The following is a 13,829-nucleotide window of genomic DNA, read 5'->3' as shown; positions in this document are numbered from 1 at the left end:
CTGATTGGCCAGGCAGCTTCTGAGACAGGAGCGAGTGGGGAGAGGAGAACCGGGGTGGCCATGCCCAAGGAGTCCAGTTCTTCCTAGACCACTTGGCCAAATGTGACAATATTTAAGATTTTAAAAACCCTTAGTTAGTATATGTTAGTATAAAGAATTCTTAGAAATATTCCCTCTTTCCATATATTTTAAAAATGTATGAATAATGAAACTCGAAACTTTAGATTTTTATCACTATACTAAACAAAGATTAATATTTTGTTCCAAATTGTATTAAAGCACCATGAGTTACAAAGTTGTTCATAGTTGGGTTTTTGACCTGCATTCCTCCTTCATCTCTCTCCCACCAGTGTCACCTTCCCTACCCCATTGTCCCCAGGTTCCCTCTCCTAACCCCCCAACCCACCCCAGCCTCAGCGTGCCACCTGGACAGGCACCTTTTCAATATGGTTATCAAAGTCTGGATCTTCTCTGGATTTCAGTGTTGTTGAGTGGTTTGGATATTTCGCTCAGTCATTCCTTAACACCACCTGTGTACCCGAATCCTCGTGACACCTGCCCCACTGCTTCTCATCTGTCTCTTCTCCCCTTCCCCTTCACTCTCTCTCTCTCTCTCTCTCTCTCTCTCTCTCTCTCTCTCTCTCTCTCTCTACTTATGGGTATTATGGTTTGCAATACAGATATCGAGAAACCATCGTGTTTGGACATTTATCTATTTTCAGCACACATCTCCCATCCCCACTTCACTCTATTTCTTTCCTTCTCCTCCCTAAATTCTGGGGCCAAGGGTGATCTTGGCATCTCTCCTTTAAACCACTCCATTTCCTTATCCACTTACTCTAAATACCACATGTAAGTGATACCATCCTGTGTTTGTCCTTCTTCTTCTGGCTTACTTCATTTATAAAATGCCTTGTAAATAAGGTGCAAAATACCCACCGTGAATAAATGGGGGAGGAAAATAAACAAAAATAAATTGCAGAAAATATAGTTCATGAATATTTTCAACAAGAGTATAAAAAATTTTAAATAGAAAAGTAAATAAATATATTTTTCACAGTCAATTAACAAAACTACTTTTCATGGTAATACTCCATGTTGATAAAGGTGCAATTCCATGAACGCTCACATGATATTGGTAAGAATCTAAATTACTACTAATATTTAAAGAAAACTTTGGCAGTTTGGATAAAACTGTAATTTATATTTTTTGCCTTGTAAAACTTCTCTAGATATCCATGACAAACAAACAAACCAGACTGTAATAAAGGTTTATTTATATTCGGCGGTGTTATGATTTGTGATGTGTATAGTAAGAAAAAAAAATAGCCCCAAGAAAGAAATGATCTAATAATGGATAGATTGTGGCTTGCCCAGGAGACAGACTCTGGTCTAGTTACTTACATACAATGTTTCTGAAGAATCTTAATGCTAAGAGATAGCCGTGCTGCTGAGCTGCGGGGCAACACGGGCACAGAAGCCATATATGACACCCCATGACAATGCAAGTATACTCAGAAGCCTCATGGTCCACCTCCTCCAGAATTGTGAAATTTAGTGAGTTAAGCAGACGGCACTTGGAGAGCTGCTCAACTCACCAGCCAAGCGAAGAGCAAACAAGGATCTGGAGAGTTAGGTCAATGAAAGATTGAAGATGGGCTGGGGTGACAGTACAGCAGGGAGGGTGCTTGCCTGGCACATGGCTGACCTAGGTTTGATCCCTGGCACACCATGGCATCCCATGGCATCCCTGAGCCCTGCCAGGAGCAACGCCCCCTACCACCATCACCCACCGAAAAAAGAAGAAAAAAATAGAAGACAATTCAAAAACTAAAGACAACTATGACCATGATCCAAGCCCTCAGAGAGGACCACTATTACCCCTGAGCGTGCAGAAGACTGACCCCATTTCCTTGAGAAAGGAAACGACTTGCCTGGCTCTTGGCTTCAGCATCCAGAATGTGTCTACTCACTTGGCAGAGAAGACACAGGATGTATGTGAATCAATAAAGAGTGTATTTTTTTTTGTTTTTTTTCTTGCATCAGTCCTTGTTTAACTGCTTTATCAACTATTTGACTTTATTGATTGACTTTTTGGATTCTTTAGCGACTTTAGTCTATTTTATTACTACATTCTTAGTCTCATTACTGCTATGCCTTTTAACTATCTTAGCTTTTGTTTAACTAACTCATTCCTTGTTTAAGTAATTTAACTACTTAATTCTTTAACCACTTGACTCTTTGTTTCCTACTTAGTTGTGGTTTCTGTTTGACTATTTTATTTTTGGTTACTGTGTTAATCAATGGATTGTTTAACTAACACCCCCTTTTTTTTGGCTTCTGTAAACGTGACTGTTTGCTTAGTGAAATTCCAAGATGTGGTTTGGCCCTTAAAAAAAAAAAAAAACCCTTACTTTTTATACTCAAGGTTGCCTTTCATCCGGGCTGCCCTGGCAATCCCTGAAGCAGTGCCTGGCCAACTAATAAACTCCTTGATTCGAGAAAAAATTCTGACTTTGTGGAGCATTTTTAGGGTGCCTGGTGCCTAGCCTATAACAGAGAGACCACTGAAAAAAAATGAGAAACTCTTCAAACATTTTTGAAAATTGTTCTTTTTTAATGACTAAGTGACAAAATAATCAAACATGAAGTGAAGGATGGAGTATTACCCATCCTTCATTTTTTAGGGGGGTTGGTTTGGTTTTGGTTTGGGGCCACAGCCTATGATGTTCCGGGGTCACTTCACTTCCAGCAGTGCTCAGGGGACCATATGGGATGCCAGGACCATATGGGATACCCATATCAGCAGATGCATAAATAAGTCTTAAAAGAGATCAACAAGCTGCAGAGATGCCTCCACACCCAGGCCAGGCTGAGTCTTATCAAGGGCAGCCCGGAGATGGGGGTGAGCCCACCACCCGCCCAAAAAGAGCCCTGGCAGCTGAAAACCGCCATAATCCAATCACCTCCATGCTCATGGATGGACTCCACAGGCTTGGGATGAGCCTCATCCAGAAATGAATCTGTTGAAAAACTAATGTATGCAGACTTTGTGACTGAAATCTCCAGGCTCTCATGGAGTTGGGGATGGGAGACCTGCCCCCAACTGCCTGTTCTTCTGGGAGCCTGGCAGTCATGTCCATGAACTGCCTCTAGTACCATATAAGCTCAGTAACCAGCCATGATCCAGAAACTCATAAGTAAATCTTGAAAGAGATCAATAAACTGTAGACATGCTTCTGGACCTCAGAGTCACCATTCAGTTAAAAATTTAACTCCACCTAGATCAACCCATTCAAAATATTGGAATTCCTGGAGTGACATCTCCTACTCTACACCACTGATAAACCAGGAGTAGCACACCACACTGGACGTGATGTACAGTAGAAGGCAACCAATCTTGATTAAGAAAATATTAACACACAAGGCTGAACCTGTAACAACATGTTAGTAATCTCTTATACAAGGGCTTAATGAATCCAGGGTGATATACAACAATCTTCACACATTTCTTCTAAGGAAATCTTTTTTTGATCATTTTTAGGTAAGATAAAGACTTCTAGAGAGAGGTCAAGAAAACCGAGAAAGGGAAAAATGACTGACTCCAGCTAAAATCCATGATTGCTGTAGTTACCGGTTGTCCTCAGCTTCTCTACTTTTACTTGGAGGCACTCACAAGATCAGCATCCTCTTTTTTAACTTTGTTGAAATACCGTTGTTTTACAAAGTTGTTCATAATCTAGTTGTTTGGGGCATGTGATGTTCTAACACCAATCCCACCACCAGTGTGGCCTTTCCCCACCATGGTCCCGTTTCCCACCCACCTCTCCTGGACTCCCCCCTTAAGAGGCACAAAATAATTTATTTTATATTTCTTGTTACAACAAAAATGGTAAGTGGATTATCAAAATAAAATAGCTCAGCAAAAGAAAATCTGTGAAAACAGCGCTCTCTCTCTCAATGGTGCTGTAAAAGTCATCGTCTGAGAATTTACTGAACTGTCTGTTGCTAGCTGAGCCTTCTGTGTTATTGTTTTTTGTTTATCGAGTTTAGTGAACATCTATGCTACTTTTCCATCTAATTTGCTGTGCACCTGCACCTACTGGGCTGTCTGTGTTGTAGAATTTGGAGGCGTCATGTGGCAACTTAAGCCGCCACCCACTTTAGGAGCTGTAGAACTGGGATGATTCTTTGTCCTGGCATCTCTTGATATTAGTAGTGAAGCTGGACCATTCAGATGGCAGAAGCTGGGAACCGAATATGGGGAGGACTCGTGTCACTCCCCTCCCTAGAGGCCCCAGAGTTTTCAGCCCAAAACCCCTTGTACCTGGAAGTTTCATTGGCTTAGCATCTCTTCCGAGAGTAGAATCCTTCAGTTGGCTTTCTTCACATGCCACACCACAAGGACTACTTTAGACTATTGACATCCCTGTTCAGTTAATTGAAGCCTTCTTTTTATGACATGCTAGTTCTCATTTTTTTATATATTGACTTCAGGTGACTCTAGTTTAGCAAAGACGTTCTGCTTATGATACATAGAAAAAAATTAAAAGGTCGGATGGCTCTGTTCAAATATAATGCCACCCCTTGCATAATTTAGATAAAGCTCATCCCAAGATTATAAACTATTGTATCACTGTCATCCCGTTGTTCATCGATTTGCTCGAGCAGGCACCAGTAACATCTCCCTTGTGAGATTTGTTGTTACTGTTTTTGACGCATCAAATATGCCACAGGGTAGCTTGCCAGGCTCTGCCGTGTGGGCGGGATACTCTCGGTAGCTTGCCGGGCTCTCAGAGAGGGACGGAGGAATTGAACCCGGGTCAGCCGCGTGCAAGGCTAACTCCCTACCCGCTGTGCTATCACTCCAGCTATTATAATATCTAAATCTTTTAAATAATTATGTTGTATAGAATATAGAATTACCTGGCATATGCTACACAATTATTCAAAATGTTATAACTCCAAGATTTCAATCAATAGAAAAATCACTCGTTGCACTTTTTTATATTATTCAAAATCCAGTGTGCATTTGACATGGCCCATGTCCATTTAGACTAACCATTTCCAAGTATTATGTAACATGGCTGTAGAAGAAAATGCACCCAAATGTTCTTCAAAATGCACATAAAGTGGTTATGCAAAAAGGAGGAGTGGGGCAAAAGAAATTATTTTCCTAATTGAAACCATTTCCACCTCTGGCTGAGCTGTCCAGACTCCCCGCTTGCTCTTTTCTCCTATGAAGGGTAGTCGTTTTCTATGCCTCTCGTTTATGGTTTAAGTTTTGAATAATACATTCCCCTCCTGTCTCTCCCTGTCCTCTGCTAGAGTTATTTCATTTCCTGCATTGGCTCTTCTCGTTTTCTCAGCGAAGCGTTTCCATTTTCCTGTCCCTTCCCCTGCCAGCTGGGCGTCAGCGCTTGCTTGCTAGGATCCTTGGCCCCGTGAAGCTCATTTCTTTCTACCCTTCCTGCTTTCTCAAGAACCGTGATGGGTTTTTGTTGTTGTTGTTGTTGTTGTTGTTGTTGTTGTCTATACAGTATTATTTTTCTGATAAAACAAATCATTCTCTTAGACTTCTTTGTCTTAAAAAATAAAATCCCAGGGGACCCTGCAAGTTCCTGGAATCCATTTAGTTGATCTTTTTCTCTTGGAGGTCTCCTCCCATCTGCCTTCATAATCCAACACTCTCTCGGTATACATGCCTGGTCCCTTTTCCAGACATACATTAACATATTTCCAGGCCTCAACAAAAGCATCACACTAAGCTGGCCCAAAGAAATGAGGGGCATGAGGGGCTAAATTCACTATTAGAATCCAGCACAGCTGTCAGGTTTGGGATGGTCGGAAATGCCTACAGAGTAAGAAGATGGAAACCTTCATCAGCAATAATAATTTAGGGGCCGGAGCAACGGTACAGTGGGGAGGGTACTTGCCTTGCATGAGGCTGACCCAGATTCGATTCCTGGCACCATATATGGATCCTGAGCACTGCCAGGAGTGACCCCTGAGCACAGAGCAAGGAGTAAGCCCTGTGTACTGCCAGGTGTGCTCCCACCCCTGCAAAAGAAAAAAGGAAGGGAGGGACAGTGGCAGGGAGGGAGGGAGGGAGGGAGGAAGGAAGGAAGGAAGGAAGGAAGGAAGGAAGGAAGGAAGGAAGGAAGGAAGGAAGGAAGGAAGGAAGGAAGGAAGGAAGGGAAGAAGGGAGGAAGGAAGGGAGGGAGGGAGGGAGGGAGGGAGGGAGGGAGGGAGGGAGGAAGGAAGGAAGGAAGGAAGGAAGGGAGGGAGGGAGGGAGGGAGGGAGGGAAGGAGGGAGGGAGGGAGGGAGGGAGGGAGGAAGGAAGGAAGGAAGGAAGGAAGGAAGGAAGGAAGGAAGGAAGGAAGGAAGGAAGGAAGGAAGGAAGGAAGGAAGGAAGGAAGGAAGAAAGGAGACCAAAAGTGCCACACCAGAGTGTGTGGGGTCAGGTAGAATTCTCAAAGGATCATTTGTATGTGATAATTTGGGTAAAATTCCTAAGAAGGAAGGACAGATGTGTTGGATGACTTGGCCGTGGGGGAAGGAATCTATCTCATTCTTCCCATTTTGCCTTTCTCTGGGCAGGGCTTGGCTAGACTGGAAGACACCCAGAGAATGAGGACACGTATGCTTGGACATGCAGAAGGAAGTAAGAACGGAATGGGAAGGGAGAGAGGAATATCAGTTGCCTCTTTTTTATTTGTAGCAAAGGTTTTGTGGAGGGGCTGGGTACCCGGGAGCTTCACAAGCTAAATAGACGTGTGGTTCCACCTAAACGGTCTTCACGATCTCCCTCCCACTACGTAAGTCTCATAACTCCAACTCTACTAGGTGCCCCCGGGCAATCCAATCTCCAGGAGGCTCAGGAGGTAGAAAGGAACTCACCTGGTCCCTTCCAAGCTGCCCGGGGCCCACTGGACACCCACCTACAAGTGATCTCTGTGCACGGGCAGGACTGGTTCTGTCTCCTCTTTAGCTCCTAAGCAGGTGAGACAGGAGCTCCTGGGTTGACCACCCCCTGGAAGAGGCTCAAGGGGAAGGACCCACACTGCCCATCTCAGGCGACTTATGTCCAGCTGGGCTCTGGCTAGCAGGTCACTCTCTGACCAAGCAAGAGGACAGCAAAAGTTTTATTAAGTGAAACCATCGCATCCAGTGCTGAAGAAAGGAGGAATGAGGCAGAAGAAAGGCCCTCGAAAACCCAGGCTTGGAAGCCAGGTCCTAGGAAATTCAGTCACTAAAAGATCCATTCTGTCTTCCGGTTCTCCACCTTCTACAGACTTCAGGTGACGGTTACATCAACCTATACCAATGGTCATAGTGATAATCAATGAGATAAGATATGTGAAGTTTCCGGAGACAATCAAACACACACGTTGATAAATTTCTAGACAGTTAGAAAGGAGACAACAGATTTCTTAGACAGCTGGATGACTGGGCACGAGAGATTAGACTTCTCACAGGGCCTCTTCAGGTCCAGGAATAAACAGGGACACTTGGAAGGAAACATGGAGACCATAAGGAGCGTGACCCAAATTATCAGGCCTTTTTGCCCTGATGATCCTGGGAGTGTTTTTGTAATAACGTGGACCCTATGCTCCAAGGGCTCTGGTGGGTTCCAAGCCCACAGGACTCCCGAAGCCGGCCTGAAGTCCACCGCTGCTGAGGGCGTTGCAGGCTGGGGACTGTTGTGCTCTCGGAGCTATAAACAGGGGAGGGAGCAGCTGGCGGCTTGCAGCCATCTGGCTGGAGTTCTACCACACCCTCCTCCCCATCCTGTCTGAAACCGCACTCCAGGGGCTGGCTGGCCGGAAGCCGGGCCAGATTTGCCTTAAATTGGGGGTGCAAAGTTCCTTTCCCTGAGACAACCACCCAGGGAGACTCGGCTGTTCTTTTGGGTCCAGTCCCACTTTTCTTTTCCAATTTTTCTTTGTAAAGTTTGCAACAGACCCTGTGGCCGCGCTTCAGTCCACAGAATCAAGTGGAGAGGGGCGAACGCTCCGTAGACTCGAGGAGCTAAGAACTGTTCTTTGCATCTCTCTTCTAGGAAGATCTCCCACCACCAGCTGTGTCGTTCTATGTTCCTTCCTGTCTCAAAAATGCCAACGAGGACATGTAGGCTCAGAAACTTCCCTCTACTTGGCAGAATTCAAAGGCACTATAAGAAGTCTAGCAGGAATCACCAATAAGCAAACTGCAATTAGCTTTGGACGCTTCATCCAGGTCAATGATAAAATGAATGATATCAAACATGGCAGACTAAGGTTTTCTCACCCTTATTCACTGAATTATAAAGTCCATCCCAGGAAAAAGATGTTTTTGGTGGGCACTAAAGTAAATGGCACCCAAGGGTTCTTGGTCCTGGTCGGTCTCATGCCCCCTAGTCTCTCACAGAGCAGGGCTGGCCTGTCCAGCAACAGAGTATCGCAGAACTGAGAGTGTCTGAGGGTGTCCGACCACCAAGGCTAAAATGACATTACAGCTTACCCCTTCTCTCCTGGGTCACCCTCTCTTAGGAGAAGCCAGCAGAGACACTCAGAAGCATGTACGGATATTCAACGGCTGTGATGGCTCATTTTGCTTTGTCAACTTGACTTGGCTAAGCAATACCCAGAGAATTGGTGCCACATGAAGGTCGATGAGGCTAGAGTGTTTCTAGAAGCTATTCACATACCAATCAGGAGACGCTAAAGGAGCTTGCCCTCCCTCACGAAGAAAGAGAGGCATATGCCAATTCCTAGATGGTCTGAAAAGAACCATAGGGGGAAGGTCGGTTGGGCCCTTTGCTGGAATCAGTACAGTGGGCCCAGGGTGGTTCAATGAGGCAGCACCGGCCTTGTATGCTTTCAGGCCATGAGTTTGATCCCAGGCACCGCCTTTGTGATCCCTGGCACACGGTGAGCACTGTCACCAAGAGTCTGGCCCTGGATCGGATTGTCCCAATGGCAACCAGAGGAAAGAAGAAAAACTTTTTAAGAGATGCATGGCTTTATTTCTGGATTCTCAGTTCTGTTTCATTTATCTGTGTGCCAGTCAATGTGTTTTGTAGTTAGTTTCAAGAAAAAGAAGTATAAGTCTTCCAACTCTGTTCTTTATTAGGGTCATTTTGTTTCCTTGAAATTGTAATTCGGTGTGAATTTTAGAGTCTACTTGTCTAAGCTGTTCCCGTAGCTCTATAAAGCAGGGGCATGTTGCCACCGTAACAGTAGGAAACATTCTTGGGGCTGGCTGGATAGTACAGCAGGGAGGGCGCTTGCCTTGCACATTGCCAACCCAATTTTAATCCCTGGCATCCCATATGGTCCACAGAGAACAGCCAGGAGTGATTCCTGAGTGCAGAGTAGGAGTGAGCCCTGAACACCACCAGGTGTGGCCAAAAAAAGAACAAACAAACAAACAAACAACAAAAAAACAAAACAGTATGAAACTTTCTGATCCCTGAACAGGGAATGTCTTCTACTCATTTGGGTCTTATTTAATTTATTCCAGCATTGCTTGCCCGTTCTCAGAGTATACTTTTTGGCTCTTCTCCAGTTCAATTGATTCTTAGGTATCTTACTCTTTTTGATCTCACTGTAATTAGAATTCTACTTTTTTATTTCATTTGCACATGTTTCAGGTTGTACTTCCCGTGTTTACCCTGCAACCAGCTCAATGCATTGAAAGGTTTTGTCATTTCCTAGGATTTCTACCATCCAAAATCGAGCCATCTAAGAGTACAGATGGTTTCACTGCTTCCTTCCCAATCTGGCTGACTTTTTATTTCCCTTTTTTTCCCTAATGTCCTGGCTGGATCCTCTAAGACAGTGTTGAATAAGGATGCAAGAGCAGCATTTTGGGGGGGACCCACTGTGCGCTAACAGGTCAGCTGTGAGTTTTTAACCGATGCCCTTTACCAAGCTGAGGAAATTCCTGTACTTGTTCACCAAAAGTATTTTTGATCATACATGGAAAAGTCAAATGCTTCTCTGGGTCTGTGAAAAACTACCCAGTGGCTTTGGTTTTTAGACAATGGATACAGACAGATCCAAACCTTGATGAAGACCATGACACAGATACTGAGCAAGAACTGACTGGCTAATATGCTCCCACTCTCAGACACCGAGAAAACAAATGTTTTTTGTTTGTTTTTGCATCAGGGTCACCCCCAGAAGTACTCCGTGGACCATGAGATGCCAGCAAGCAAACTTGGTGCCTCACATAAACCAGGCATAAGTGAGTCAGATGTGCAGACTGGCAGATAAACCCATGCTAGTCATGCGTTCTACTATTTGATCTCCCCACACCCAATTATTTTTTTAAGGCATACAATTTTTAGGACAACTTGTTATGCAGCATTAACTAAGGCATACAGTGTGGTATTGCTGTTTTATTTTTTTATTATTTGGGGGGCCACACCTGGCAATGCTCAGGGGTGATTCCTGGTTCCGCACCCAAGAATCATTCCTGGTAGAGTTCAGGGGACCATATGGGATGCTGGGGATGGAGTCCAGGTCAGCTGTGTGCAAGGCAAGTACCCTACCCACTGTACTACCTCTCCAGCCCCCTGATAAATCTTTTATAAACAAAGATACCAAGGCTTAGAAAGTTCACATGTTTCATAAACCTGCCTAATCCTGGTTAGAAGAAGTGAGGGGCCAGAGAGACAGTACAGTGGGTAGGGAGTTTGCCACACTCAAGGCTGCCCCTGGTTCAAGCCCTGGCTCCACATCGGGTCCCAAGAGCATCACCAGGATAAAGTACAGCCAGGTGTGGCCCAAAACAAACAAAGAGTAGAAGCGGTCTGAACCCTGAGCTCTCCCCTTCAGTAGGGTTTCCGCCCCGGGTGTTGACTGGACGGTCCAAACTGACACAAATGACTGTCATTAGTAGGCAGGCAGAGCTCTAGTTTGCCACACGGGGCAAAGTGGCTGAGGGGACAGTTGGTCCAACACTTGGACGGGGTGTTGCTCTGAGCCTGCACACCTGGCTCAGGTCTGCATCTGCCCAGAGGAAATGGCCATTTTCAAATGATCCCAGTGACACGGTCTGATGGTAAGGCGGGACCCAGAGATGGGACACTGCCAGAGGAACCGCTGCAATCTGCACAGGGGGACTCCGAGCCGGCTGGGTCAGGATCCAATAAAATTACATAACTAGGAAAAGATCATATTTCCCTGTTTGACACACCGGCTAGGTAATAAATTGTCAGCTGGGCTCAATCCAGGTACATTTTGAATCTGGGACAATGTGCGTTCCAGCCTTTCACTCAAACACACACTCCTCGGGCCCCCACACCTCATCCCAGAGGCCTCGTGCTTAGGACGAGGTGCAGGGAATAGTTCCTCCTGTGAGGCTGGCGCCTCCACACACCACAGCTTGGAGCCTCCTGATCACTCTCCCCGTCTTGAGAGACGGGAACCGGCAGAAAGAGGTCACATAGTCTACCCCAGACACACAGGAGGGAAGTTGGGGGCCCCGCAGTGAGAACACAGGCCCCTCAACTCTGCCACCTACACTCCGCCCTCCACCCCTCGCCATCCCATCCTCTGAAAAACCCAATGGTGGGTCCTCGGCGCTCTTACAGAGAAACTCCTGTACAGGTGCCATCCAGGATCTAAATATGTGCTTCAAAAATAATTGACTGCTCAGCCTTGAAATATGGGTTCTTTTGGAGGCCTCAACTCCCACCACCCTTCAAGTTGTACCACATTGTCACCCCACTGATGTCAGAGTTGACTTACTGACGGTCTACACAGGTTGAGGACCTCTGACATCTATACTCTGGATCTCAGAGACCGGTGGTACCTTTAAAATCAGAGACAAAAGAGCTCCCCAATGCAGGAAACGGGAGCTTCACCCCCTCCACCACCAATATTGACGGTATCAACCACATGGAGGAAGAATATGACAGGGACAGAAGATATTACACTGAACAAAGTCCACTCCATGATCTCATGGAGTTTAGGAGACTATGAGCTCCTTAAATGAGCCCCTCTTCCCTCCCTCCCTCTCTCTCTCTCCCTCTCCCCCTCCCACTCTCATACACACATATGCATATGCATAGGTTTTCTCTCTCTCTCTCTCTCTCTCTCTCTCTCTCACACACACACACACACACACACACAAACAAGTGCACACATACACTCAGCCATCTGAGAGAGCAAAAGACCCTTCATGCATGAGTTCCTTATGACCTTTCAATCCACAGTGGACCATAGGTACAATGATGGTCCCCACCCAGGCCAAGGCATGCACTTGTAGAATAGCCCTTTAAGAACATGCACACATAGACAAACCCGCCTAAAATCACATGGTCTCGGGGCCCACTACCTGCAACTGTGCATGTAGGTCTTGCAATGCCCTTCAGTGGACCCGATTCTCTCGGACAGTTTAGGGTGGAAGGATAAGCCAGAACTGAGAGCGTTGAGATGATGCTTCCCCCAAACCTCCCTCTTCCCCTCCCAGCTGCACGAGGCTCACGCAGATGTGTCCCGGCGGCCACCCTGGGGCTCAGAAGGAGGCCAGGCTGCATCCCTGGACCTGAGACCCAGGAGTGGTGTCTTCGGGGCTCCGCACAGAGGCTAAAGGGGAATGCTCCGGAAACCTGGTTTAGGCTCAAGAAACGGTCCGGCTCTGGGATCTCAGAAGGTGGCTGAGCTTGAGTTCATTTCAGAGCAACACGCAGAAAAGAATTGCCGGGTCACCCAAAACCTTATCTGAACCCCAAATGCCTGAAAAATAAATCAAGCAACAGAGTCCAAAGAAACAGCTTTTTCCTTGCAGCCTTTCCGGCCCAGGACTCCTCCGGGGCCAGTTGGAACCGAGTGAGCAGAGCAGCCAAGAAAGTGAAATGGAATTTTTGGAACTTGATCCTGGGTGTGCTGCAGGCTGAGGACAGAAATATTTGGGTTGAGGGAAGTGGGGTGTAGGCTTGTTTGCTTTAGGGTCCTTCCCATCCTCCAGACACTTGGCCAAGGTTAGGGCTCAGGCTTGCTTCCATGCGCTCTTTGCAAAGACCAAAGTTCAAAGTGTTCTGTCTGAAAAGGGCCCCATTGACAACAGAGTAGCTGACAGTCCCCTTTTAAGACAGAACCATTCCAAAACTCCACATTCCAGAAAAACTGGTTAGAAAATGGAATTTGAACCATGTCAAAAAAACACGATGTACAAGCCCTAATGAGAGAGTGACACGGGCAGTCAGGAGGGGCTGATGGAGCAGAGAAAGGCCCGAGTCTCCCTCCGATAGGTACCATTGCTGCTCCTTTCGCAAACGCTGTCCAAGAGCCAGGGGCTGGAGAGACAGTACAGAGGCTAAGGTGCTTGCCTGGCGTGCAACTAATTCCAGTTTGATACCCAGTACTGCCTATGGCCTCCGAGTACTGCCAGTAGTGAATATAGAGGCAGGAGCAAGCTCTGAACACAGCAGGGTGTGGCCCAAAAGAAACCAAAGAAGAATTAATCTGAGGGAAACAAGTTGAAATGGCGAACTTAGGTGACAGAATTTGGATGGATAGATGGATGGATGGATGGATGGATGGATGGATGGATGGATGGATGATGAATAAATGAATGGATGGATGATAGGATAATGGAAGATAGATGAATAGATGATTAGATGGATGAATGATAGTATATTGTAAGATGTATGAATAGATGCATGTTTGGATAGATGGATGAGTAATGGATGGATGATTAGATGGATATATGAATAATGGATGGATGATTGGATCAATAGATGGATAGATGATGGATGGATGGATGGATGATTTGGATGGATGGATGGATGAAGGATGGATGGATATACTGCCAGACAAACTCCGTATGAAATGCA

This window comes from Sorex araneus, chromosome 10, assembly GCF_027595985.1.
Source record: "Sorex araneus isolate mSorAra2 chromosome 10, mSorAra2.pri, whole genome shotgun sequence".
Taxonomy (NCBI): Eukaryota; Metazoa; Chordata; class Mammalia; order Eulipotyphla; family Soricidae; genus Sorex; species Sorex araneus.
The sequence above is the reverse complement of the archived record's forward strand: the minus strand, read 5'-3'. Positions refer to the sequence as shown.